The sequence below is a fragment of the Chlorocebus sabaeus genome, chromosome 10 (assembly GCF_047675955.1).
Source record: "Chlorocebus sabaeus isolate Y175 chromosome 10, mChlSab1.0.hap1, whole genome shotgun sequence".
In the NCBI taxonomy this organism is placed as follows: Eukaryota; Metazoa; Chordata; class Mammalia; order Primates; family Cercopithecidae; genus Chlorocebus; species Chlorocebus sabaeus.
Genome location: NC_132913.1, coordinates 126,960,415 through 126,988,312, shown reverse-complemented (window position 1 = coordinate 126,988,312; position 27,898 = coordinate 126,960,415).

The following is a 27,898-nucleotide window of genomic DNA, read 5'->3' as shown; positions in this document are numbered from 1 at the left end:
ATCATCTGTAGAAGATAATAATGGACATGCCTTTAAGATGGGGGAGTGGCTGCTGCCCACCAGACCCAGGCCAGAGCCCCCTGTGGCTCTGCTGTCCTACTCCTGCCGAGCACGGCCTCCTGGCCAAGTGGCGGAGCGGCAGGGACCACGGGGCTGCCAGAGGTGGTGGTGTCACCCTGAGAACTCAGCTCAGTCCAGTGCTTCTCCATCCCAGCAGACAAGGGTCCAAAGACCCATCCTTCCGTCTCTTCTGCAGCGAGTTGTGCTCCCCAGGAAGTGAGCTACAACCTTCCAGGGACAGCGGGGGCTCCATCCCAACCAGGACCCGTCAGGTCCTTCCTCAGCACGTGACACGCCTGGACCAGCTCCGCCCCTCCAGGGGCCCTGCCCTCACCGCACCACACCTGGCTTCCCTGGGGTTCATTCAAGAGGCGCTGTGGAGACCACTCAGTCCGGACCCCTCATTTTGCAAATGGCAAAACAAGGAGCCAAAGGGGTGGACAGTGACCGGCCCAACCCCCCAGGACCGCAGGGAGCAGAGGCTCCAGTCAAGTCTGGAGGGCACGCCGGCCACTGCCCCAGCTCCAGGTCCCTTTCTCTCCCGGTGGCCCAGGTACTTCGGTGTCCCCCAGGGAGGGCGCGTCCTCCTGCTGCCTGCACCTGAGGCCTCCTGGCCTCGCTAGAGTGGCCTCATGCTGCCAATGGCTGCACGAAGTTCTGCGTTCACAGCCATGAGTACCAGCCTGGTGTTAAGGAGCCTGTTTAGAAAGATGACCTATTTTTAGCTGAGTCTTCTGCCGGTTGCTAAATATCTGTTTAAATACATGAATTAACACATCTGTCAACAGCACTTAGAGCGGGAATCAGACACACTCATGGTGGAAGGTGATTTAAAACAAACACATGCGGCAGAATGAAACCTGAGGGGCGGCTCTTGTTCTTGGCTCCTGGGGGGGTGATGCCGATGGCAACCCCCTAACAGGGCGACCGCAGTCAGGCACGTGGAGCCCCCTCGACCGCCTCCTCCAGACAGGATGAAAGGGTACCCGAGAGAATACCGGGGGACTTCAGGAAGTGACAGCCCCTCAGGGCATCCGAGTGAGGAGCAGGAAGAGCCACCACCAGCCCTCTAGTAGCAGCTTCTCAGCACCACCCCCGTCTGTGGCCACAGCTGAATGAAGGCAACCTGGTGTTTCCCATCGGCTGTCAGGCCGTGCTGGGTGCGGAGCAGGAATATTAATTACACCCCACCGTGAGCCTCAGACCCAGGCTGGCAGGCCACGAAAGGACGTCTCAGAGCCCCTTCTCCTGGGACCCTGAGAAGAGCCTGCAGAGGGCCCAAGGGACAAGGAGAGTCCTCGGGGAACGCCCTGCCATCCTCCCTTGGCTGGCCCAGCCGCCTGAGCTACCACCCAGTGATGGCAGCACTGCCGACCTCTCCACCATGACCCCCAGGACGCTCAGCGCCACACTGGGCAGCCCCACATTCCAGCTTCCTGAAAGTACAAACCCTCCCTAACGAGCTTGTGTCCTGCTCTAGGATGGGAATGCGTGTGAGGACTGATGTGGCAGGCGTCAGAAAACCTGCATTTTCAGCCCAGCCCGGCCACTTCCTTGTCACGTGACACTGAGAAAGGCACACATCTTGCTGTGCTTCAGTTTCCTCATGGCTCCTGCAAGTGTAGTAGAGCAGCTCTGCCCCCTCACCCCCTGCCACATTGACCAGCAGCACGTGGGATCCACCCAAGGTCACAGAGTGGGCCCAGTGGTCACATTGTGATCTTCCCCCACTCCGAGCGGACACCAAGAAACCCACCCGCCCTACTCCCTCTTCTGCCTCAATTTCCCTCCATGGATAATGAGGCCGTGTGATGGTGCAAAGTTGTGAGGGAAACACCTGAGTCCTGGTGAGAGGGGAAAAACCCAGAAAATGAAATGGAGATGTTCCTGCTCTTCACGCCAAACGAGGACCCTGGTTCCGGAGTTCCCTGGGCCAGGACAAGACCAGTGAGTGGGCAGAGCAAACTTGGCTCACCCAGCTGCTCCCTGCTGGCTCTGTCAGGAGCTCAGGGGGCTGCCCACAAGTCCCTTGAGATGGAGCATCCCCAGGGCCATCCCCAGGGCTCAGAACCCAGGGCCAGCTTCTGTAGTTCCCAAGGACTTTTCGGTTTGTGGCTCCCAGCTCCCCTTGATTCCTCCCTGGACAAAAAGTCACAGCCTAGTGAGTCTCCCTTTGCTGTCCTCATGACCTCAGTTTCTTCCAGACCCAGACCCTCCATGCTCTGGAGTTGGTTCCCTTCCTCCAGGTGCCAGCCAGGAAGGGAGTCAGTAGATCAGTGGTGAAGGGGCTTAGCTATGGACATACCACCCCAGAGTGAAGAGGGAGGATTGCCAGCTCCAGGACATGTCTCTGAGCCCACGGGTCAATGCAGACCCCGTGGACCCCAGGTGGGAGGCCACCTGGCCCTCCCCAGCACCTGTCCATTCTCTCTCCGTATCTCCAAAAAGGACAACGGGGATGTTCACAGACTCCTGCTAATGAAAGTAAGGAGGAGGCCGGGCGCGGTGGCTCACGTCTGTAATCCCAGCACTTTGGGAGGCCGAGGGGGGTGGATCACGAGGTCAGGAGTTCGAGACCATCCTGGCTAACATGGTGAAACCCCGTCTCTACTAAAATTGCAAAAAATTAGCCGAGCGTGGTGGCATGCGCCTGTAGTCCCAGCTACTTGGGAAGCTGAGGCAGGAGAATGGCGGGAACCCGGGAGGCGGAGCAGAGCTTGCAGTGAACCGAGATTGTGTCACTGCACTCCAGCCTGGGCGACAGAGCAAGACTCCGTCTCAAAAAAAAAGAAAAAAAAGAAAGTAAGGAGGAAAGCTGCAGAAATCTAGGAAAGCAAGAGGTAAGAAGATGCATCCTCTTTGGAGTCCCCGGAATGGCAGGGCAGCCATCACTCTGCCTCAGGCAGCTGGTGACTCAGCGCTCAAGGCCCAGCAGAAGCCGGCCTGTCCAAAAAAGTTGCCCCACAGCCATCATCCAAGCACGTCACTCACAGGAGGAGCAGCCAGCCACTTGGTCTCACGGTGGGAAGTCCACAGCGGGATTCTGAAAAATACCCCCTAAACCAGAAATGTAAACAGGGAGTTCGTCCGGGGGAAGAGCGCCAGGACTGATTGATATCATTCAGCAATTTTGCAAGAAAATAGGAGCAAGTTCCTGTTATAAATGAGTCCCTGATGGTGAAATCACTTGATTCGAGTGACTGAACTGTGACCTTTACTCAAGAAATAAAAAAGCCAACAAGAGGAAGTGTACGCTTTATTCTTTGGTAAACTTGGGAAGCACAGATGCAATATTTCTGCTTGTCTTCTGCTTGCTAAGATTAAAAGCAACTGGTAAATTCAGGGAATGGAAGGTGGATCAATATTCCCCAGCTCCTCCCCAAGCTTTGGGGATGATAATCTTTCGATTACTATCTCCAGCTAATGGGACAGAAGCAGAAGCGATCGTGAGGCCGGCAGGGGCCTGTGGGAAGGCACATTCGACCCTTTGAAAATTACCTACTGTTATTTCTACAGATGAGAAGTAGTTTCCAAAATTACAAAGACATGTAGTTATTAATGCCAATATCCATGACATTGATGAAAATAATCCTAGCTGTGGACACCTTTGAGAATCCAAAGATGATAACATTCCCAAAGAAAATCCACATGCAATTTTATCATCTAGAAAATAGGAATGGTGTAATGCAATGAGACTGTCTGCAGACATCCCGAGTCTTGCGGATCTATGTGACAATGAAAACAGGAAGCACTTGCTTCCATGAGTTTGCAGCATGGACCGTGCCTGAATGAATGAGGTACATCCCAGTGCTTGGCACTCAAGAGAGGCTGGCAACAAATGTTGCTATTAAATACACGTTACCCTGCAAAGCCGTGAGCTTAATAAGGAGAATTATTTGAGTGATGTCTCTTCTGAAAATGTTTTTGGAACTCCTCTCTAAAAGTTGCCTTTATACCCTACGCACATTTTGTTAAATATCCGTAACAGTGAGCCAGGCACGGTGGCTCACGCCTGTAATCCCAGCACTTTGGGAGGCCAAGGCGGGTAGATCACAGGTCAGGAGTTCGAGACCAGTCTGGCCCACATGCTGAATAATCCCAGCTACTCAGGAGGCTGAGGCAGGAGAATTGCTTGAACCCAGGAGGCAGAGGTTGCAGTGAGCCGAGATCATGCCACTGCACTCCAGCCTGGGTGACAGAGTGAGACTCTGTCTCAAAAAAAAAAAAAAAAAAAAATCTGTAACAGTGGAAAATTATTTCATGATGGTGACTTAGGGTTTGTAGAAATCACTGTATTTGTTTTCCATGGCTGCCTAAAGAAAATGTCACAGCAGGGGTGGCTTCAGTCACAGAAATTGATTTTCTTACACTTCTACCATTCTGGAGGCTGGAGGTCAGAGATGAAGATGTCAGCAGGGCTGGTTCCTTCTGAGGCTTCTTCTTGGCTTGTCGATGTATGTCTTCTCCCTGTCTTTGGGTGGTCTTCCCTCTATGCATCTCTGCCAGTGTGTCCTCCTTTCCCCTGTTTCCTTGGGAACAGTAGTCATACTAGATTAGGGACCACCCCAATGACCTCATGGTCACTTAATTACCTCTGTAAGTCTCCTGTCTCCATATATTGTCATTTTCTGAGCTGCTGGAAGTTAGAATCTCAACATACAAATTTTGGGAAGACACAATTCAGTTCATAACAACTGTCAAAGCCAATCAAATCCAAGACTAGTGCATATGGTGGGTGATCGTGGCACCTCGTCTTGTCAGTGGGGATAACTCTCTGTTGTCACGGTAACTGTGTGTGAACTGGCCAGCTTCCCCTAGTGACCAGCGAACGAGACGCCTCTGCTGCCTTCTGTCTCTGCTTCCGCCGACAGCTGTTTCCCCTTGGCCGGCCACAGCACGGCTCACCCTAAGCCGGATTGACTGAGCCAAGCCAGCAGTACCTACACCTTCCCGTTATTTCCTGTCCACTGTGTTACTTTAAGATACGCAGTGTCATCTAACTAGACCTGTTGTGGAAATGAACTCTCAGCCACAGAACAGACGTCTCCTTCCCACATTAGAATTCAAAGTAATTGCTAATAAAAATAAATAAAAGGAAGCAGCACGATTTCACAAGTTTGGGGGTGCCGCCTGCTCTTCTGACCTGTGGTGCTCTTGAAGTTTCCTGTCCTCAGTGGTAGTTTCTTCTCTGAGTCCTCAGGGGCCCACAACCAGCCACAGCAGATGCACAGCCAGAGGGTCGCTGCATCACCGAACGCCCCGGAGCTGCCTGGGTGCAGACACCCAGCTCACTCCTCTCTCAGCTATCACTGTGCTGAGCTCGGAACACTGCCCTCCGGAACCTGGAGGAGCCATGGCCACTGCCACCACCATCCTCCCAGGACATCCAACCTTGCTGAAGTCCAACCTGCAGCCTGGGCTGGGCAAACCTGCTTGTCTGGACCTAAGCCAGGGCCTGTACCCCAGGGCGGGTGAGGCAGGTTGGACAGCAGGCATCCGGCATCTCCAGCCCTGTGGTGGGAGGCAGATGGGGTCTCTCAACAGAGGGATTCTCCAAACCGGTGGGAGCTTTCAGATGCAGAGAGGCCCAGAGAATGCCCAACGCTCACCTGAAATGTATCCAGGGCTCAGCAGAGGTGTCCATTTGTCTGGTTGAGCCCTGCCCTTGGTCTACTTTCTAACTAATTTGGAGCATGTCTGGGTTCAATAGCATCTCCCAAAATTAACATCCACTTGGAACCTCAGAGCGGGCCTGCTATGGTTTGAATGTTTGTCTCCTCTGAAACCCATGTTGAAACTGAATCTCCAGTGTGTCAGTATTAGGGCAGGGAGAGCTTTAGGAGGTGATTAGGTTGTGAGCACTCTGCCCTCATGAATGCATTAATCCATTCAAGGAATGATGGGTTAATGAACAACTGGGTTGACGGATTAATGCATTATCCTGGGAGTGGGACGGGGAGCTTCATAAGAAGAGGAAGAGAGACCTGAGCAAGCACGCTCAGTCCTTTCATCATGGGACACCCTGAGCCACGTCAGGACTCTGCAGAGAGCCTGCCAACCAGTAAGAAGGCTCTCACCAGAGACAGCTCCTCGACCTTGGGCTTCTCAGTCTCTATCACTGTAAGAAATAAGTTCCTTTTCTTTGTAAATCTCCCAGTTTCGGGCATTCTCTTACAAGCAACAGAAAATAGACTAAGACGGTGATCCTATTTGAAATAGGGTCTTGCAGATGTAGTTAAGGTGAGGAGGAAATGAGATCATACTGGATTAGGGTGGGCCCCAAATCCAATGAGAGTGGCCTTAATGGACTTAGGAGCGTCCTCACTGTCCAGGGAAAGGGCACACCGACACTGGGGAAAGGCCTGGTGGAGAGGAAGGCAGAGAGCGCAGCGATGTGTCTGTAATCCAAAGCAAGTCGATGACAGCCAGCCACCACCAGGAGCAAGGTGAGAGGCCTGGGACGGTTTCTCCCTCGGAACCTCCAGAAGGAACCAACTCTGCTGACACCTCGATCTCAGACTTCCAGCCTCTTGAAATGTGAGAGGATACACTACTGTTTTAAGCCATCAAGTCACACTCCATCAACTGCAGCTGTGAAGCCAAAGTCCAGGGAATTTCCACGAAAAAACGCTGCTCTACCTTGGAAGGTAAGCCCTGTTTGAGGGGCAGTCCCTAGAAAGACCTTCCCAGATGCTGGGCCAGAACACAAGTGTCGGCTGGGTTTTCCTGGGCCACACCACTCCCCTGAAGCAAAGCCTGAGTGGTTCCCACACTTGAGCATGTATGTGTCAGAATCACCTGGCCAGCTGTGTGAAAGCACAGATCCCCAGGCCCCTCCATGTCCATTTCTGTCACAGCAGGTCTGGGGCCGAGTCAGAATTCCCAGCTGATGCTGGGGTCTGGGCACCACACTGAGGGACCCTGGTTCTATTTGGGGCTTCACCAAGTCAACAAGGGAGTTCCATTAAGATCATGTTGCTCAAAGTGTTGTCTCTAGCCCAGCAGCCTCGGCATCACCTGGGAGCTGGTCAGAAATGCACATTCTCAGGCCCCAGCTCAGACCTGCATCCTAGATCCACTGAATTGGAACATGCATTTTGATAAGATTCCCAGGATATCTGGGGATATCTGGAGCCTCTGTTTATCTGTTTCTCACCTACAGGGATGCCCAGAGGAGCGAAATGTACTTAAAAACAGGCAAAACCCCCACAGGCGGGTTTCCAATCCTAGCTACTGCTGCCACGCAGGCATTTCATAATGGGGCACAGGGGAAAAAAGTTGTGTGTCCACATTTGAGTTTGAGAAACACGAAAACAGAGGACTCCTCTTGTGCCTCCAACACAGTAAGCCCCTGCCCAGGTGACCCAGAGATGACTGTGGGCAGCTAGTCCCCACCTGGGGCTCTGTGTGGCCACCTCCTTCCACCCCACACCTTCCACTCCCTGGTTAATGGGCAGCTGGGTGTATAAGGATTCATCCGTCTGAAGTCTGTTCACGTACCTCCGTTCTTTGTTGCTGTTACATAAATCCAGGCTGTGCAGGGAGTTCTGGAGGCAGCCCTGGCCCCTGCCGTCCCCAGAATACACACGGCCTGCAAGAGCCACTCTCAGATCCTGTGGATGGCCCCAGCTGGGAGGGATGCACAGTCTGAGCTGACCGACCCCTGCAGGACTCCCCCACTGTCTTCATGTGGAATTTTCTGTCTGGTTTTCTTCCCCTGTGCCCCATTATGAAATGCCTCCATGGCAGTAGCCGCTAGGATCGGACACCAGCCTGTGTGGATTTTGCCTGTTTTTAAGCACGTTTCGCTCCTCTGTGCACCCCTGCAGGTGAAAGACAGGCAAAGAGATGCTCCAGGGAGGGACCCAGGTCTTCGGGGGGTCTCGCAGTCCCTTTCTTTGCTCACAGAATCAAGTGAGTGTCTGCACTCCATTTCTCAGCTCTTGTTCAGTGACCAAAGAGTTGTTAGTTCTTTGTTTTTCTGATCAAAAAAGGCGAGATTGTGCCACTGTTCTCCAGCCTAGGAGACAGAGCGAGACTCCGTCTCAAAAAAAAAAAAAAAAAAAAAAAAAAAAAAAAAAAAAAAAGGCCATATCAGGTCTCAAACATCTTGTGCCCATGTTTACTTCCATGTTATAAACCCCACTGAAATAACCAAATAAAATGGCAAACCAAAGTTTAATGTACAGCAACACCTGGAAACAAAGAAGAATTCGCGATGAGCCAGTTTTTGACTTTGAGAAAACTCTATACTGCATGATGCAGATGGGACTGGCTGGGCACACAACTGTCAGGGTATGTGCCCCAGGGTTCCACACCACCACAGGGTACATGCTGGGCTTCTCAACACAGGCCTGGAAACCTCTCGCCCTGGAGCAGAATGGCCTGGGAGTGGGAGCCAGGGTGGGCTGGGAACGGTCTGAGAGGCTTATGTCGAAAAGACTTTGTGAACCATGCCAGGTGCAGGAAAATAGCTGAAAAGACTTTGTGGACCATGCCAGGTGCAGGAAAATAGCTGTTGGTGTCTTCTGCTTCCCCAGGCAAAGCCCCCGATGAGTGAAGACATGAGAGAAGGGCCGGAGAGAGAAGGCAGCAGCCCCCTCTATAAGAGGCCACACCAGAGCCAGTGCAGATGAAACGAAATGGCCGCCCCAGTGCCCCAGCATCCATGGCCATGCCTCCCTTAGGTGCCTCTGCCACACATCTCAGCTGAGACACAGAAGCTCCTGAGATGGCAGCAGCTGTGGAAGAGGCAGGGAAGGGTCACTGGGAGGCATTACCCGACACAGAGACCCAACAGAGACCTGTGTCCAGGGCAGGCCAGACCCATCAAGGCACCAGCTCCAGGATACATTTGGAAAAGACAGTGCAGTGAGGAAAGGGAGACCTTTGCCACTAGGGGCTTCCACGAGACCCCAGCTTGCTCATGGACTGTTATTCCTGACCATGCACATACAGGGAGGTCTCCAGCAAGCCCACCCACCTGCTCCCTGCACCTAGGACACCATCCAGCCATACAGCTCATTGTGCTTGGAGGCTTGAGAGGAAGACTGGCTGGATGGGGGAAACACACTGGACCCCACACGGCTATCACAGGGGCAGATGACCAGCATTGGAAGCATGAGGGGAGGCAGCAGTTTGCAGAGCTGCCACAGCAAGAACTCCACTGAGACAAATATAATGTGCAATGTGGGGAAGAAGCACTGAGGAAGCCAAACTCACGCTCAGTCAGAATAGACTAATGCTTCCGAAAGCATGGTGGACTGGACACTCTGAAGGGCTCCCCATTTGCCTACGAAGAAGCTAGACCCTGACCGGGCTTGATCTGCAGTGTTACTGGGCTCAAAGAAAATCAAGGAAGTTGCCCAGGAGCACGCTGACCAATAACACTGAACTGAGACTTAAAGACAATGCCTAGAGAAGGTGTGCGAGCTAAATCACGCGGGATGACAAAGTGGTCCCAGTCTTCAGGGTCTCTTGGCTTGTTACAAAAGCAAACATACATCCTCTCTAGTGGAAAACATCCTCAGTTTAGGCTCCAAAAATTAAGATCAACCAAATATGAGCCCACATTCAAAGATCAACAAGTAAAAAGAGAATAGGCCATCAGAGATTAGGGCAATAGAAACAAACAGCAGATTTAGACTTCCAAAAGCCTCTGATATTGGAATGATCAAGGACAGAGTGTATAAAACCAATGTAGTAAATATTTAAAGAAATGCAACATATAATCATAAACATGAACAGGCAACCTGAGACCATCAAAAATGACTATACAGATGTGGAAAAAATAACCAGAACTTTTTAAGTTAAAAAAACATAATTATTAAAAATAAAATGCATGGAACAAGTTACAGAACATATTAGATGTTAATAAGGGAATTCTTGATTAGGGATACAGAAACTGGAGCCCAAGGCCCACTGAGAGCAGGGGGACCATCAAGCACCTCCCTCATCCTTTAAGACAGAAATCAAAAATGTGTCTGAAGGAGAAACTGAATTGGAAGTGAAAGATCCCATGAACAGACTACAATTGGTTTTGAGTCATCTGGGTAGCACAGAAGAACTTGGGTCTGAAATACCGAGTTAAAGTGATCCTCCATTGCTAGTGTATTCACGCACCTGAGAGACACAAATAAAAGTATTTTCTGAATGAAGATAACATCATCCTAGTCCTCTAATTACTTCTACAACAACTTTTCAAACATAGTGTCCAGCACAAAATAAAAAATGAACAAGGCATAAGAAATAAGACAACATAAGCAAAACTCAGCAGATATATTTCATAATAGAAAAAGATAAGCATGTGCTTTGAACATTGAAATGAAAAGATATAGGCTTTAAAATAATTATGCTCAAGGATGATAAAAACAATATTGAAAAACTTGACAGACAACTGGAAGATATTTTAAAGATCTCAATTTTTAAAAAATATTGAAAATAGAATAACTAAATTTTAAAGAAAACCTAAATGGATGACTTTAACAGCAGTTTAAAAAAACAAAGCTGAAGAGAGAATTAGTAAACTAGAAGATAGACAAGAAGAAAATATTCAAAATGAGACATGAAGTACAGAGGAAGAAAAATAAAGGTATGAAAATGTGGATAATTGAGTGAGAAAATTTAATATACATTAAGCACTGGAAAAAGAGGAGAAAAAGAATGAAGCAGAAGCAATATTTGAAAACATAATGACTGAGAATTTTCCATAACTGGTGAAAGAAACCAATTTACAGATGAGTTATAAAGTTTAGTGAGCACCAAGCCAGATAAATTAAAAGTAAATCTTGCCTAGACACATTATAATAAAAATGCAGAAAAATAGAAACAAGGAAAACAATTTTAAAAGCAATTAGAAGGGGAGAAAAAATATTTGCAAAAGAGCAAGTATCAGATGGACTTCTCAACAGAAACAGTGCAAGTTATAAGATAAAGGATTTGCATCTTTGAAATACTAAAATAATAATGACTACAAATCTACAGTTGTATTGCCAGTGAATATTTTCTTTTAAGGATGAAGATAGAATACTACCAGATACTCAGACAAAACCTGAGAGGATTCATCACCAACAGTTTATTAAAGAAAATTCATTGTTGTCTTGAAGAAGAAGGAAAATTATCTCAGAGGCAAAATGCTTTCATTTGGAGATGAAGTCAGGAATAAAGAACAACAAAGTTAATGAGTATACAGATGAATCAAATTGAATATTGGCTTTAAAAATGTTAATAAAGGGCTGGGTGCCATGGCTCACGCCTGTAATCCCAGCACTTTCGGAAGCCGAGGTGGGCAGATTACGAGGTCAGGAGTTCGAGACCAGCCTGCCCAATATGATGAAACCCCTTCTCTACTAGAAACTACAAAAATTATCCAAGAGTGGTCATGCGCGCCTGTAGTCCCAGCTACTTGGGAGGCGGAGGCAGGAGAATAACTTGAACCTGGGAGGCAGAAGTTGCAGTGAGCTGAGATAGGTCCACTGTACCTAGGTGACAGTGTGAGACTCGATTTCAAAAAAAAAAAAAAAAAAAAAGATAATAAAGGGCCAGGCACAGTGGCTCATGCCTGTAATCCCAGCACTTTGGGAGGCCAAGGCAGGCAAATCACAAGGTCAGGAGATTGAGACCAGCCTTGCCAACATGGTGAAACCCCGTCTCTACTAAAAATACAAAAATTAGCCCGGCATGGTGATGCAAGCCTGTAATCCGTTACTCAGCAGGCTGAGGCAGGAGAATCACTTGAACCCAGGAATCAGAGGTTGCAGTGAGCCAAGATCATGCCACTGTGCTCCAGCCTGGTGATGAAGTAAGACTCCATCTCAAAATACATAAATAAATAAAAATAATAAAGATATAATGGGACTTTAAGTAGAGAGATAATTAAAGCATGGGAATAAGAGCATGTAAGTTGGGGGGAGGAATAAGTAAAAGGGAAGAAGCCAAAGCCCAGCCCCAGCCATACGGAGAGGTATGATTTGACTCCTATCCTTCATGTCCCCACAGTTTGGACCACAAAAGACTAAAGTTCTGGGTAAGAAAAAACCAGAAGGGACTAGCAGAAAAATTGCCCTGGTCTTCATCAAATCAGGAGAAATATAGTCCATGAGAAATTGTAGCCAAGCTGATCTTTGCAGGAGTTGCAGCACAAATTCATATCACCTGTATGGTTCATAAAACCAGTTTTAAATTTGTTTTAAAGTGTTCATGTACTAGAAATTCCCCTAAGTACCAGACAGAAACTGATACATATTCTGTCTAAAGGATTTCACCTTCATCCAGGCCTAAAGAATGTTCACACACATATTTTTAAAAGAGTGCTTTTCATCAAAATCTAGTCAAGAACACAACAAAGTCACAATAAGACAAGTAGCAACAGTAAATAGAAAAATAGGACCCAAAGCTTCAAACATTGTCATTTTTTAGTCACAGATTTAGAAAGACGTCTAAGTACTATGTTTAAAGGAATAAAACACAGGCTGGAAAATACCTCTAGTACATAGGAAACTATAACATGTGACTTAGCAGATGTGAAAAAAGCAGAACTTATAGAAATTAAAAATACAGTGATCAAAACATTAAAACTGCAAGGGACAGAAATAACAGGTTATTAAATATAGCTGAGGAAAGAATTAGTGAACTGGAAGAAAATTCAGAAGCAACTACCCAGAATGTACCACAGAGAAAGGGGGAAATTTAAAAATATAATGAAGAGATTGATACATGACAATGACGTAAAACCTAACACCTTCCTAAATCAAAGTCTTTAACAGAGAGCAAAGAGTGGGACAGAGATATTAAAGAGATAATGACCAGGAGTTATTTCATATGGCTGAAAGCACCAATCTGCAGATTCAAAACGCCCAACGAATCTCAAGCAAAATACTTAAAAGAAATCACAACTAGACACACTCTTTAATAAAATTTTATTTCACTAAAGACAAGGAGAAAACTCTAAAAAGCTATAAAAGGAAAATAAAAAAGGACCAGTTTGTTCTAAAGAATATCAGTTAGCTAACTGTATCATTTTTAACCATAATAAAAGCCAGATAACAGTGGAATGAAATTTTCAGTGTACTGAAAAAGAAATATCAATCTAGAATTCTAGAATTGGAAAACATCTTTCAAGAATGAGACAGAAATAAAGACATTTTCACATAAAACAACTAACAAACAAAACACAACAAAGAATTTGCCACTAACCGAACTTTACTAAGGGAAAATTTAAAAGGAAAAGAAAGTAATTTTAAAGAACTAATTCACAAAAAAGAGTAAAGAATGTAAATATGTGGGTGAATATAAACAGACTAAATGGTTGCAACAATGTATTGAGGGGCTCAAAAAGATGGAAATCAAATATGTGACAATACATTTCTATACACCTCATAACAGCACTTCAACATACAAAGGAAATTTCAATAGAACCTCAGAAGTTGATAAATACATACTCATGATGGGAGATTTCAACACACTTCTTTTGGTAATACATATATAAAGCTGGTCAGGGCTAAGTAAGGATACAGATTTGTACAGCACAATTAAACTTATGAAACACTGTTACCCATCAACTTCAGAATACACATTCTCTCTCTCTCTCTCTCTCTCTCTCTCTCTCTCTCTATGTGTGTGTGTGTGTGTCTCTTCATACATACATAGAAAATCTACTAAACAATTGAGTATACGTTATGCCAAAAAATGAGCTGAACTACAGAAGCAAGTTTTCTCACAATAAGATTAAGCTACAAGCTAATAACAAAAAATAACTAGAAATCTCCATGTTTGGAAATTAATAGGCTTCAGATTAACCCACGTATTTGAAGCATCACAAGAAAAATCAGAAAATATTTGTACTGAACAATAACAAATACTATGTATCAAAACCTGTGAGATGCATGTAATGCTGCATTTACAGGAAAACATAGCCTTTTATGTCTATCTTAGGAAAAAGGGAGAATTAATGACCTAACAATCCATCTCAGGACATTTGGAAAAAAATATATAGTACTAAAATAAATCACCCAGCACTTTGGGAGGCCAAGGCAGATGGATCACCTGAGGTCAGGAGTTCAAGACCAGCTTGGCCAACATGGTGAAACCCTGTCTTTACTGAAAATACAAAAATTAGCCAGGCATTGTGGCACACAACTGTAATCTCAGCTACTCAGGAGGCTAAGGCAGGAGAATTGCATGAACCTGGAAGGCAGAGGTTGCAGTGAGCTGAGATTGCGCCACTGTACTCCAGCCTGGGCAACAGAGCAAGACTCTATCTCAAAAAAAATCACAAAAATATCAAGGAAAAATAATATTAATAGGACCACAAATTAATAAAGTAAAAAATAAACATTTACTAAAGCATATAAACACATTGGTTATTTGAAAAAAACTAATATTAGTGTCAATACCCTAGCAAGACTCATTAAGAATAAAGAGAAAAGGCATACACATATCAAAAATGAGAAAGGGGACATTGCTACAGATTCTACAGATATGAGAAATGTAATAAGAGAATATTATTTTTTAAATATCCAATAATTTGTGCAAATAAATCTAAAAATTTGTATAAAATAGGAAATTCCTAAAAACTTTTCAATCCTTAAGAAGAAACAGCCTACATCATTAAATAAATTCAATTATTAGTGACATTTTTTTCCTCAAACAAACCTCCAGGTATAGATGGTTTCACTGGAAAATTCAGATACTCAGGAAAGAAAGAATTACAAAATCTCTTCCCCCTCCCATCCGAACCAACAAAATAAAACAAAAACAGAAAAAGAAGAAACACTTTCTAACTCATTTTATGAGGCTATTATATTCTGACTAGCAAAATCCAAAAATGTATCATGAGAATGAAAACATAAAGGCTAATCTCATTTACCCAAAACACAAATTTTTTTAAAATGACAACAAAAAATTATCAGGGCAAAGACAGCAATATATACAAACGAGAACACATCATGATCAAGTTGAATTATACAAGGAATGCAAGGTTGGTAATGAAGTATCATATCGACAAATAAAAGAAAAGCAAACATTTGTTATCTCAATTAATGTGAGGGAAAGTGTTTGATAAAACTCAACATTTTTATTATTTAAAAACTAAAAATACAACAGAATTCCCTTAACCTGACAAAGGGTATTTCAAAATTCTCACAGCAAACAGCACCCTTATTGGCAAAATATTGAAATATTTATACACTCAAGATAAAGAACCAGATAAGGACATACACTTTCACACTTGCATTCAAATTGCAATAGAAGCCCCAGCCAGCATAGTGAGACCAGAGAAAAAAACTAAGAGATAATAAGAATTAGAAAGGGAAAACAAAACTGCCAATATTCATAGACAACATTTAATAAGAGTTTAGTAAAATCGGTAGGTACTAAATCAATATGCAGAAATATAATAAATGTTATAAAATTATACATTTTAAAATATCATCTACAAAAGCATCCAAAACCATAAAATGCCAATAATAAATATAACTAAAGATGTACACAACCTCTATGGAAAAAGTAATAAAATTTGGAGACCACGTCCATGGAGGGGATCATTCTCTATTATAAGCATATCAATTTTTTCTAAAACAGTTTATGGATTCAACATAATCCCAATCAAAATCCCTTGTAGAAATTGACATGCTGACTTTAAACTTTATATAAAATACAAAAGGACAAGAAGAGTCAAGACATTCTAAATAAAAATAACATGGGAGGACTAACCTTCCTAGATATTAAGACCTCTGTTAATACAAAAGGGATAGACAAATAGTCACATAAGACCAAATACTTATCCCAAAACAGACAGCTGAAATGCCACCTTCATCATATGCTGAGGCAGGTAAAGGGTGGGATTTTTAAGAATTCATGCTAGAACTATTGACTATCCATTCAGGAAAAATATGAAATTACACCCTACCTCACACCATATCCAAAATACCAATTTCAGTTAGATTATAGGTAAAGTTACCGTCTGTCTCAGCCTGTTCAGGACTGTGGAGTCCCCAGAACTTTTAGTGTTAAAACTAGTCAAGTCCCAAGCAAAAATAGAGTGGTCACCATAAACAGGTCTAAACTGGAAAGATACAAGATAAATTGTTATATCTTCCCAAACTCTGGATGGAAAGAAATTATTAAACCAGATACAAACAGATATTACCCATAGAGAAAAAGATTGATACATTTAGCTACATTAAAATTAGTTATCCAAAGTCACCAAAATATCCCTCATGGCCAGTGGGGAGCCACGATCAAGGAGAAGATATCTGTAACACATGCAACCCACCGTGACTCTCTTTCAAATTATGTAAATAACTCCTGCAAATTCAAATGTAAAACAACAAAAAACCAAATAGAAAAATAGACAAAAGACTACAAGTACTTCAAACAAGAAGAAAATCCAAATGGCCAATAAACACACAAAAAAGTATTCAACCTTATCCCCACAGAAAACAGAAGAGATAAATCGTACTGAATTCTACACACTAGAAGACTGTATGGCAATAAAAATGAACCAATAACAGCTGTATTTGAATAAAACTCACAAATATAATTTTGGATAAAAGGAGCAAAGTACAAAAGTATGCCAAAGGTAAGAGTCCATTGATTTGGAGTTCAAAATCTCTGCCATGATGAATTGGGAGACATCTGCTTGCTGAGAAGGCAAAGGGGAGGACTGTCTCCCCACAGCCAGGATAAGACACTTCACCTTCTCCAAACTAAATCACAAAATTAGTTCCAGGGCCTGAAACAGTTTCTAACCATGAATTGCAGAGGAGATCATGAGTTGACACTCTCCTTTCCTCATCCTTCCTCCTGAGTCCTCCATCTTCGCCCTGCTTGTCAGTGTACCTGGCACGCAGCAGGCACATCAAGCTTCGCTTGTGGAAGGAAAAACTGTCAGGGCCTTTTTCCATTTTGCAAACATGTTCCAGGCATCAACCCTACCAAAGAAGCTGAAAGTTTTGGCAGTTTGGGACCTGCTGAGAATGAAGCTGACAAAAGTTATAGTTGCACTTACAAACAGACTTTCTGATTATAAATTGGGCCTTTCTCTACTTAGTTATCTAATGGGGAAGTCCCACAATCTTAGCACATTCCAAAAAAAAAAAAAAAAAAGTATCTGTTGCCAAGAAGTTTTCAAAAGTTACTATTTTTGTAGGACCTATAAAAATTCAGCATATTCACTCCCTCTGCTGACTCGGCAGAAGCATTTAACTCACAGGCCCTATTTCCAGAGCCCCGCTGCCATCTGGGCCTTGCACAGATGTTTTGGCAGGACTAGAACCCTCCAAACACAAGTTGTTGTTCATTGTATTAAACAAAAGCAGCCCTGTTAATTTCAGTTCCATTCAGCACCAAGTTTGAAGGGGGGGAAAGAATCAATATTTGCTAAGAGGAGAAGAACAAAATCAGTAGGGGGAAAACAATTATTTGCTGGCTTTTCAGAGAATATTACAAATAATGATGGTTCAAAACCATAAAAAACTGTTCAAAGAATTGCCTGACATGAGCCCTTTAATCTGTGGTTCAGTTTACTCTCTGGTTCATTCTTTCTATGAAGAATTTGAATCCATGAAAATTTTTGTAGGAATACAAACTAATTGCTATGCAAATACCAAGCTTCTCTGGTGCAGAATGCTTTCGACTGGAAGGGATCACACAGCAGCCCAGCTCATTGCGACACGCTCGGGTTGGCAAGAGGGCAAAAGATGTTTGTTGCATACAATAGGCAAAGTGAGGTACCTGCTCGCTGGGAGGCAGAGCCTATTTCACAATCCCAAGCATTAGGCATTCCGGAAAATGATGAACCAATCCCAGCAGACGTCTTTGAGGTTGGCCAAGAAAAATGTATCCTTCCCCTTCCATACCCGCACTAAATTTTCCTCCTTAAAACATGAAAGCCTAAGCATTGTTGGAAGATAAAATAATGGCTAATTATATGCAACCTTTTATAAATAGATTATCACTCAGTAGAAATTATTTTCTCTCAAGAACAAAAGGATTGTTAAACCCAAAGATGAGTCACTTTATTGACCTGGAGATTAGGACTGGATTTCACAAAGTGAGAAGTCTGACTGTTATGAAACGCCAGCATCCTTCAAAGACATGGAAATTGAGGGCTCCCGAAACAAGAAACTGGGAGGCTCTTGATCTAGAGAGTCGAATCTAAAATGTATCTCTGCTACTTTAGCCGAAGGGGTCCACCTGGTATAGTACTGTGGAAGATTCCCGGGCTCTGGATTTCTTTTGCTTTAAGTGATTCACCCAAGGATGAAGCAGGCAGTGATGGCCACTGGCTCCATCTGATGGGTGGCCAGTACACATCTGACAGAATGAAGCAGCGCCCCATGGACTGGCATGGCTGGAACCCAGCTTTGCTGTCAAAGCGTGGCAGATCTCCGATTCCCTCGCCCTCCCTTGTGTTTTATCCACTTGGGGAGTCATTGCAGGGTGCCTCTGGGGCTTGGCTTTGTTCTGTTTCTTGACCTGGGTGGTTCATTCCACATAATCCATGACTCTACATTTCTCTCAATGTGTTCTTTTTCATAGTTGACAAAGTCTAAACACGCAGATGGTAGGTGGAGGACCCAACCCGTCTGACTCCAAAACTCATGTCCTTGACTTCCCAGGATGGAAGAAGAACAGGTCAGGCATCCACAGAGGATGAGCGATGGGTGTGTGAACCAGTATTTCCTGCCCCTGTGAGTCACGACACCACCATCGCCTTCCTGGAAGGGCTGACAGATCAGGCAGGAGTCGGGAAGGAGAGGCACACACACATGTAGCCAGCACTCAACTGTGGGCAATGGAGTTCTTTCAGCTCTAGGAGCACAGAGGCTGTGCTTGTCAGAGTGAAACACGAAGCCCCAGCCCCAGGTCACACTCCAAGGCCTGATGAGCAGATGCCAAGGCCTTGGCAACACAGAGAGGAAGGGTGCTGTCCCCCCATCTTCGGTCAGCTCTGGGTGTCCCAACTCGAGAAGCGGCAAGGACAGCCTGTAGCCTGAAAGTCAGCCGAGTGGTGTAGCCTGTGAGTGCAGAAGGGTTCTCAGAGCTGCCAGAGGCTGAAGCAAACAAGGACAGCTTCTGAAAGAGCTCCTTCTCGCACAGCCTTGAACAATTGCAAGTAAGAGACCTCCAGACCAAGAAGGCAGCTGAACCCAACAGCAAGGAGCTCTGGGCAGGTGGCACTAGGCTGAAGGCTATAATTAGGACAAAGGGGAATGAAAAGTTGGAACAGTGGAGCCCAGAAAGTCAGGCAGAGGACGTCAGGGGCAGGGTCCCAAGGCTACCAAAAGGGTGAAATGGCTACAGGCAAAGGGCTAAGGGGTGAGTGGGCAGGATGGAGGCAGCCCCTGGTCTGTATTATGGACAATTCTTAGGGCTCTCTCTTAATACAAAAAATCATACTCTTTGAGTACACTTTTGTAGGGTTGTAAAAGTTGAACTGATTGTTTATCTGTGTATGTTGATGAATCCATTTAGATTTGGGAATGTGATTTTGGAATGTTAATTAACAGAGCCCCAAAGACACCTTGTTCTCAGTCCTGAGGACCCTTATTGACTTAGGATTATGCTCTGAAGAGACGTCTGAAGCTCCAACAGGAAAGAACTGGCGGCCACAGCTCTTGACTAGGACTGGCCAAGTTGAGCGGGAAGAGAGAAAACCTGGGCCCATGAGAGCTGGGGTCAGACACAGGCTGGTGTTCACACAGGAGATGAAGGAGGAACTGCAGATGACCAAGCCATGGTGGAAGGTAGAAGTGACAAGAGACTGACCTCAGCTCAATGCAGAGACACTTCTCCAAGGAATCAAATTGCCCAGCAATGCCAGGGTCCCGTGGAAGGCAGACAGCTGGGGGGCCACCTCCCAAGAGTGTCTCTTTGAAAAGAGATCCCTGCTTTGACCAAGAGATGAAACAAAATGGTTTCTATAGCACCTTCCATGCCACAATGCCATGATTGCATCTACCAGTGCCTGGAGCTGCTGTGACCCAGGAGGCAGGTGAAAGAAAAGCCACTTCCCTCACTGTTCACGTCCAGCATTCAAACCAAGATGCACTCTAGGCAGCAGTGTGCTGGAGCCTGCTTGTTCCTTTGCCCAGGAGGCCCTCACGTGTGGGCTATTGAGGGGATCCGGTGAGATAAGGACTGCGAAGGCTTAGTGGACTCTACTCTGGGCCCTGGCTCTGGTGTCAGATGCCTTTCCAGTGCTGTCCTGGAGTTCACTCGGGTTCCCAAAGGCTGACAATGCATCTTCCCATCTCTGCTTTCAGTGGCATTGTATCAGTAGCTTGACATCTGCTATGATGGCAGTATTTACACCAGAGACATGGGCAGATGCTACAAATGAAAGCAAGCACCACCCCAACCCAGACAGCTGGTTGATAAACATTTGCCAGCAACTCCTGGCTCCAGGGCAAGATGCCTCCCACCCAAAGCTTTGGAGCCTTGATTTGGGTGTGGAACATCCTGTCTCACGTTCTCTGTGTTCACGCTGCCTGCTGGGGCTCATGTTTAGCCTCATTCAGACAGCTGTGCCTGTCTTCTCTTTCCTGGACCTCTCCATCTTTGACTCCTTTGTTTCTTTGCACTCCATCTCATAATACAAATGTGCCCAGAGCTGAGGTGAGCACTGTATTCGCAGTAGCTCATTTAATCCCCATGCCCTGGGGGTAAGGACCCTCCGGGCACTCTCCCTGTGCACAGTGGGGAGCCTGAGGCTTAGAGACACCCAGTGATTTGCCAGAAAAGGGCCAAAACTCAGATAATCCAAAATAATGGTCAGTGGAAAGTTGGCCTTTGGGGGAGGAGTGGGTGGAGCACACGGATGATATCACTTTGCCCAGTCCTTAAATCGAACTGTCTCCCTCTGGGCATGAGGGAAGAGACAGCCTGCGGTCACAACTTGCTGAAGAAAATCAGCAAAAAGAATAATGTTTACATAGCTCTTCATTAAAGTAACCATAGACGTGCACAAAAGGTAGCAGAACCCATTTTCACACTCACCCCCAGGAACAAGAAGGAAATTCTCTTTAGATGCTTTTCCCTGTCACCATGAGGTGCCTCTTTGTATCTGGGATGAAATGTGACTTGCACAAATGAGAGGTCTTGGGCATTTCCAAAAACCCTCTGGGTGTCTGTTTCTTCCTGTGTAAAACAGTATCGTGCTGGCCACAAACTCCCTCCCCCAGCACCCAGGACACTGAGAGAGAAGATGCATGTGGAGATGCTGTGCAAATCGCAGGCCCTCCCAGTGTGTCATCTTGGGGAACTGGCTGAGTCTGTGATGAGGCTCCGTGTCATAGCAGTTTATAGTTTAGAAAATTTAACAATGGAGGCTTCCAGATGTTCCAAACCAAAATGCAATGATCCAAGGGCTCCTTTAGATTTCAGCTTACTATGGATATGTGTTCAGAGCTCCAGATGACGTGTGTCCAGTTTTTCAGTAAAGGCCTGCTCTTACGAGGACCGTGCTGCAAAGTATGAAACAAAAGAGCCATCTCTCCCTGCGAGCAGGAGTCAGCATCAGACATCTCAGCTTCTCGCTGCTGTTGCAAATGCACTCACATTTAGAAAAATGAAAGGGAAGTGCTGTCACTGAAGCCTGAGAACATTCAATGACCCACTGGAGGACATAGAAATCTCTCCAGGTTTTACACTTCTCCGACGCATTTCCACCTCGGTCTCTCGCAAGGAAGAGCAGTAAACACCAGCCTCCCTCCCTGCTGCCCTAGAACCGTGGCATGAACCCCTAGCAAGGAGACCACATCCCCATTGCAGTTAACAGAGCCTTGGAGGGCAGGGAGGTGGGGAGGGCTGACCCCTGAGGGTGTTTTCACAGCTGCAAAAAGACTTTTCCACTTGAGCCTTTAAAAATAGGTTGTCATCCCCCTCCCTGGGGAGGAGTAATCCAAGTAAAGCCCACTTCTGATTCCAACTAAAAGAAGTTTATAGACATTTTCTGTTTATTTGTGCCTCACCCACCAATCAAAGCGAGCCCAAGTCACTGCCTGGCTCACGAGGGTCTGATTTGGGCCCTATTATGTTGTCTGTTGGGGGGCGCGGCTCAGAGTCCGAGCTGGCGGGTTTCCAATAGCCTGTGCCAGCGGGGGAAGGAAAGGCCCCCTGCCCGCGTGGCATTCAACCGCCCAGACCCAGGGGGCCTGCCATCTTCGTTTTGCCAGCAGAAGAATCACAACTGCCAAGATTCAGCTTCAGAGTGAGTGCAGCTGGGCACAGCAGAGGAGGGACCAGGAGACTGGCTTTGTTCTTCGGGCCGGCCTGCCAGATCAAAGCTGCACTCCCCGACCCTGGCATCCCGTCCCGAGGCCAAGGCCCATCTCATTGTTGATCCACATGTGTCTCGCCCTCCCTCCCTGTAGCACGATGGGCGGCTGTTTAAAAACAACTCCGACAACAACCGAGCAAAACAATCCTGCTGCTTGTTTCAGACAAAAGAGAGAGCCAGTGCGGCTCAGCTCCCAGACGAGCCCGAGCTGGAAACTGAAGGGGGCAGAACGGCTGTGATTCTGCGAATTGACTCTCACCTGCTCTTTTCTTTGCCCTTTTACAAAAGCTGGGCCAGGGTGGGCAAGGCAATGATAGATTTGGGGATTTAGAGATGCTTCTAAAATGCAGTACAGTAATTTTCCAGAACAACAGCTGCACCCGGGGCTGGGCAAGGTCCCTGGGAAGATGCTGTCCTGGCTTTCTGTTCACCTGCCGAGGAATTCTGACCACCAGCTCCTTGGGAGGAGGCCTAGGGATCATGCAGGAAGAAGCCAAGGATCTGAGCCTAGCCAGGGCACCTGGCGCATCCTCACTGATTAGATGGCACTGAGGAAGCCCTGCTTTCTCTCCACCCTGAGCTGGGAGCTGGGAACTGGGGTTTGGGTTCAGGCAGGATGGGCTCTTGCCTGCCTGGAACAGCCAAGGACCCTGGGGAACACCGACACGTGGCCAAGGGTGTGGCCGGGGCTTTAGCCAGCCACACACCTGATCACCAGGGAGGCTTTGGGGTGGAGGGAGGGGCTGTGGTGGGCGTTTTCGGGGCGAGAGCTCTCTGAGCACCCCCGAGTCCTGCTCTGGGACTATACAAAGAGGAAACAGGGCCCAGATCTGTGACTGGGGAGGTCCCCGGACTTCCCTGAGCCTCTCCCCTACATCCCTGACTGCACAGAGGGGTGCACCTACCTCAGCGGACCCTCCTCGGCAAGGGTGGCAGTGAAGTCCTTGAGGCCTGCCTCGCCCCAGTGCCACAGGCTCCAGCTGCCTCCTGCACCTACAGCCCCACGACACCCTCGAGGCCTCTTCTGCCACCTCCTTCTTCCCTTTCACCTCAGCGCCCCGTCTCTCCTCCTGACAGGCTCTCTCAGGGATCCCTAACTCTTCCCCACCAGGACCAGCAAACTCAGGCCAGCATGTTCCCTCCCAGAGTCCTAGAGGCCAAGGGGCCACAGTGCCCAGCCTGCTGGAAGTGTCCAATGGGGTACAGAGCCATATGGCACTCGAACCTCACCCTCAATCAAGCCTGCCCGGTGAGCAGCTCCCGGAACGTGCGGCAGACAGGCGGACACGCCCTCAGGCCTCCCCACGACACAGCGCCCGACGTCCACGCCCACGCCATCCTCCCGAGAATTCTCCACACATCCAGCCTCCGAGAGAGCGATGTAATGAGGAGGCAATTTTGTGCACACGCAGCTTCGTCTTCTAAAGGGTTTGGATTGCGGTGGCTCAGCATCCCGCCTCGTGCAGCTGCAGATTAAAAGCTTCAGAAATGCGTCTTCACTGAAATGTCTCCAAGATTGCCTGTGATTTCGGCAAGAGGATTTTTCCTTTCTTTCCCTTGTTCCTTTTCACTTGGCTTTTTCTCACTTTTTAAAAACATAGTCATTAAAGAAGATCCCTAAGGAAATGAAACACAGAACGCTATGCGAACATATCACAGAACTTCTGACTCTCGATACTCAATTCCCCAGAAAATGTTGAATTAAGCCAGTTAGTTCCACATTTACAGAAACACCGGAAACTTGCTGGGGAAATTATTCAGAATGAAATGAGTAGCTGATATAGTCTCTCTGCCTGCTCTCAATCTGCCCAAAGCTACTCTCACTTATGAAATTTTTATGAATGAGGAACAGTAAGACTGCCAGCACCCCCAGTGTGTGGGTAGCCAAAGCCAGGTCCCAGGCGGGGAAGGCCTGACATGTTCAGATGTGGGACTCTGTTGGTGTCTTTAGACCCCTCTATTAAAGTTGGGTCGTAGAAGACACTTAGACATTGTTTTAAAGATAAATGTGGCCCTATCTCATGACTAATTACCTTCTAAAATTCACCTTCTTACATAACTTCATTAATTTCTGAAGTCACAAACCCCTGCCGCATCTCAGATCAAAACGGCATTTACAATTATTGCTGGTTCAATATGTAACATTCTTTGTCATCCCACAAGAAAAGAAAATTTAAATATGTATGTATATTTGGAGAGTCCAAGATCACCACACTTTAGTTCGGTTGAAACATTTGGAGTTTTTATTGCATATTTGTATGACATCATGATGCGATATGATACAGGAATGCTTCCGCTGATTCTTCATATTCAGGATTCTTCAGGAAGAATAGCCCTTTGTCATACAGAAAGAGGATGTTCACTGTAACCAGGATAATTCTTTCCATAATGCTTAGTCACATAACCCTAATCAGACACTACATAATAATATTCTATATTCTATCCTTATATTGGTGTTGGTTTATGTAAAATACATTTTACTTAAAACTATTTTTTACATAAATATATTTTTACATAAAATATATATTTTATTTTCCACTTAGCATATGGTAAAATTGGCTACGAACTTTAAAACCAAGAAAAACACCTCAGTGCAGTTTAGAAATAATTTTCATCAGGCACTTCTCAAACATTGATATGTCAAATACATTGTAAAATACCATCTCACCTCTCGCTATACTGTAAGAGATGTATTCTTTATGATATTTCAAAAGCCAAAAAAAAAGGGAAATGGAGGAAAGCTGAAAATATTGTGTTTTCATATACAATTCTGGATCTTTCTAAATTAATCAAGACAAAAATAAAAGGCCATGAAACAACACTTTCTTTGATTATAATTGTACCTGTCAAAAATCCTCTGTTGTCAACTTCATGGGTTCATCAGTATCACAAAGTCTATCCATGTGCTCCCTCTGCGAGGTGTACCCATTAGAAATAAATGAAAATACATAGGAAAAAAAATAAGAAAAACAATGAGTGATCTCCTACACACATGAACACGGGTGACCAATTGTGAATCTTTAATGCCTGTGAATAAATACGTTGAGTTTTTAAAAAGGAATAACCTGGTCCCGATGGTGAAGTCATTGCTTCCTTTATATACTATGACCTTCTTCTTCAAGAGCTAATTCTAGGAGGTTTTTTATTGTATCAGATTCCTTAAAATCACTTTAAGGGATTATGGGGCCAGGCTTCTAGCGTGTGTAATAAGGAAAGAGGAGACACATTTTCTTAGCAGCTGGAATCAGAGCTGTTTTTAGGGCAGAACCTTCTTTAAGTGCAAACTTTCTTGCAAAAGGCAAATCATTACAGAAGAGGCTCAGCTGCATCCAAGATCCCGTGGGAACGCAGAACCCCCCAGAAGCGGTGGGTAGGTAAGGCCTGGAACAAGCCATAGAGAGACGTGGATGCTGACCTGCACCATCTTATAGAGGGGAGTCACCCTTCAGCGCTAGTCAATTTTGAGAGGAACTTGGCCAGTTCTTCCAAATTTTTTCAAGGAAATGGGTGCTTATGTGAAATCTCTCACTTTTTAAATGCTTACTTAACATTGTTTTAAAAAATAAATGATTTTTTAAATTTCTACTATGGAACCCCAATTTTCAGTTTTGAAGAAAGAGAGAAAACTTATCCTGCAGGAAGCAAAAAGAAGAATTTGTTTTCTCCTGGGTTGAGAGCAGGAAGACAGAGCGAGTGAAATAGATCATGTGATGTGAGTTGTGCAAAGTAAGTTCCTGTCCTTGGTTTCCAGTCCCACTTTCAACAAATCCTATAGGTTGGCACTCAACTTCCGTTCTATACCTCTTTCTTACTAACTGCCACTACTATGAAAAGTAGGAATTAATAAGAAAATTTCTGAACTATTCCTGAAGGTAGTAGTTGCTATGCGACACCTGAACAGTGCCTGCTGTCCTGAATAAAAAGATAAAATCTTACTAGAACACAGCTGTTTATCCCCTTTGCATTCCCTTTTCTTCCTTCCTGGAATGTGGATGAAAGGTCTGGAGGTACAGCAGCCCTATTGTGATGGTGAGGACAAAAGCCACGTATGAAGAACCGGCAGAACAGAAAGGTAGAAAGAGGGTGGGTCCTTAAAGACACTTCACTATCCCTAGTCTGTTTACCTCCAGATTTCTTGCTAAATGAGAAAAATAAGTGTTATTTCATATCTTGGGCTGAGCCTGAGATAAGGATTAAGTGCTGGTCCTCAGTTTGCAAGAGTAAAGAACCCTGACAAAGGGTCACGTTAGGATGAGAAGGAAGGCAGGGTGACATATTGCCACATCGCCCACTGTCTCACAAATGGACACTGAGGGTGTTTGGCAGATGTGCCAGCTGGACATATGGGATGCCTCTGGCCAGGCTGTAGAGATCAACGTCTTAAAATGGTCTGTGAACAAGAAGGAGGGAAAAGCATTTACCTTCCCAACTCTCTCTCATCTCTTGTTTCTGATTAGTCAGAGATTTGCCCCACAAGGTGTGAACTCACTGGACTCCAGCTGTCATCCTCAGATCTCCTGGGCAGTTGTTCAGGATGCCTGATCACATGCCCTGTGAGGTGGTGGGAGGGGTAAGGGAGGTCAGGAACTCCAGCTGCACAGCTGGTCACTTTGAATGCGCAGCCACTATCAGAGGGGGTGCCTGGCTCTCCCAGGGCAAGTGAGTAGTGAGTCCTGATGGCAGAACAAAAGTCTGAGGGCCCATGGGCCACCATGCCAGAGGGACTCAGAGAGGTGTGTGAAGCGTGTCTGACTCACTCTGTCTGCTGAGACTGGTGTTAATCTAACACATTATCATTTGCAGCTGAACCATTTTAGTCACGTGCTCTTTGGGGGATGTGTGTGTGTGCACGCAAGAGACTTCTCATAAAGTTAAATATATTGATTTTAATGTTTAAGATGTTCTTTTAAAAATGTCTCTTTTGCTTTATTGATTTTAAAGATCTTTCGTTTAGGAACATATTGGTGATAGTAGATAGTAGATTGTATTCACACATTAATGTGTTTCTTCATAAATACATCAAAAAACTTTCTCTCCGTAAAAATGTCGAGCATTACAGAAAAAACTAGTCACCTTGACCATTGCCCCCAGTCAACCTCAACTTCCCAAAGATACTCATAATGATGGGTATCATGGGAAACCATTCGGTTCTTTCCGAGGTACCAGCAGAGAAACTGCTGTATGCATGGGTTTTTTTCTTCTGAGTTCTCTTTTCTGTTCCATTTATCTACTTGTCTAAGCCAATGGAAGAAATAAAAAGAAATAAAATAAAATAAAAGTGTGAGAAAACAAGTATTTGCAAATCACATATCCAACAAAGGATGTATGTCTAGAATATATAAAAAACACTCAAAATCCAACAGTGAGAGAACAAATAATCCCATTTATTTATTTATTTATTTTTGAGACAGAGTCTTGTTCTGTTGCCCAAGCTGGAGTACAGTGGCATGATCTCAGCTCACTGCAACTTCCGTCTCCCAGGTTCAAGTGATTCTTCTGCCTCAGTCTCCCGAGTACTGGGATCACAGGTGTGTGCCACCAAGTCCGGCTAATTTT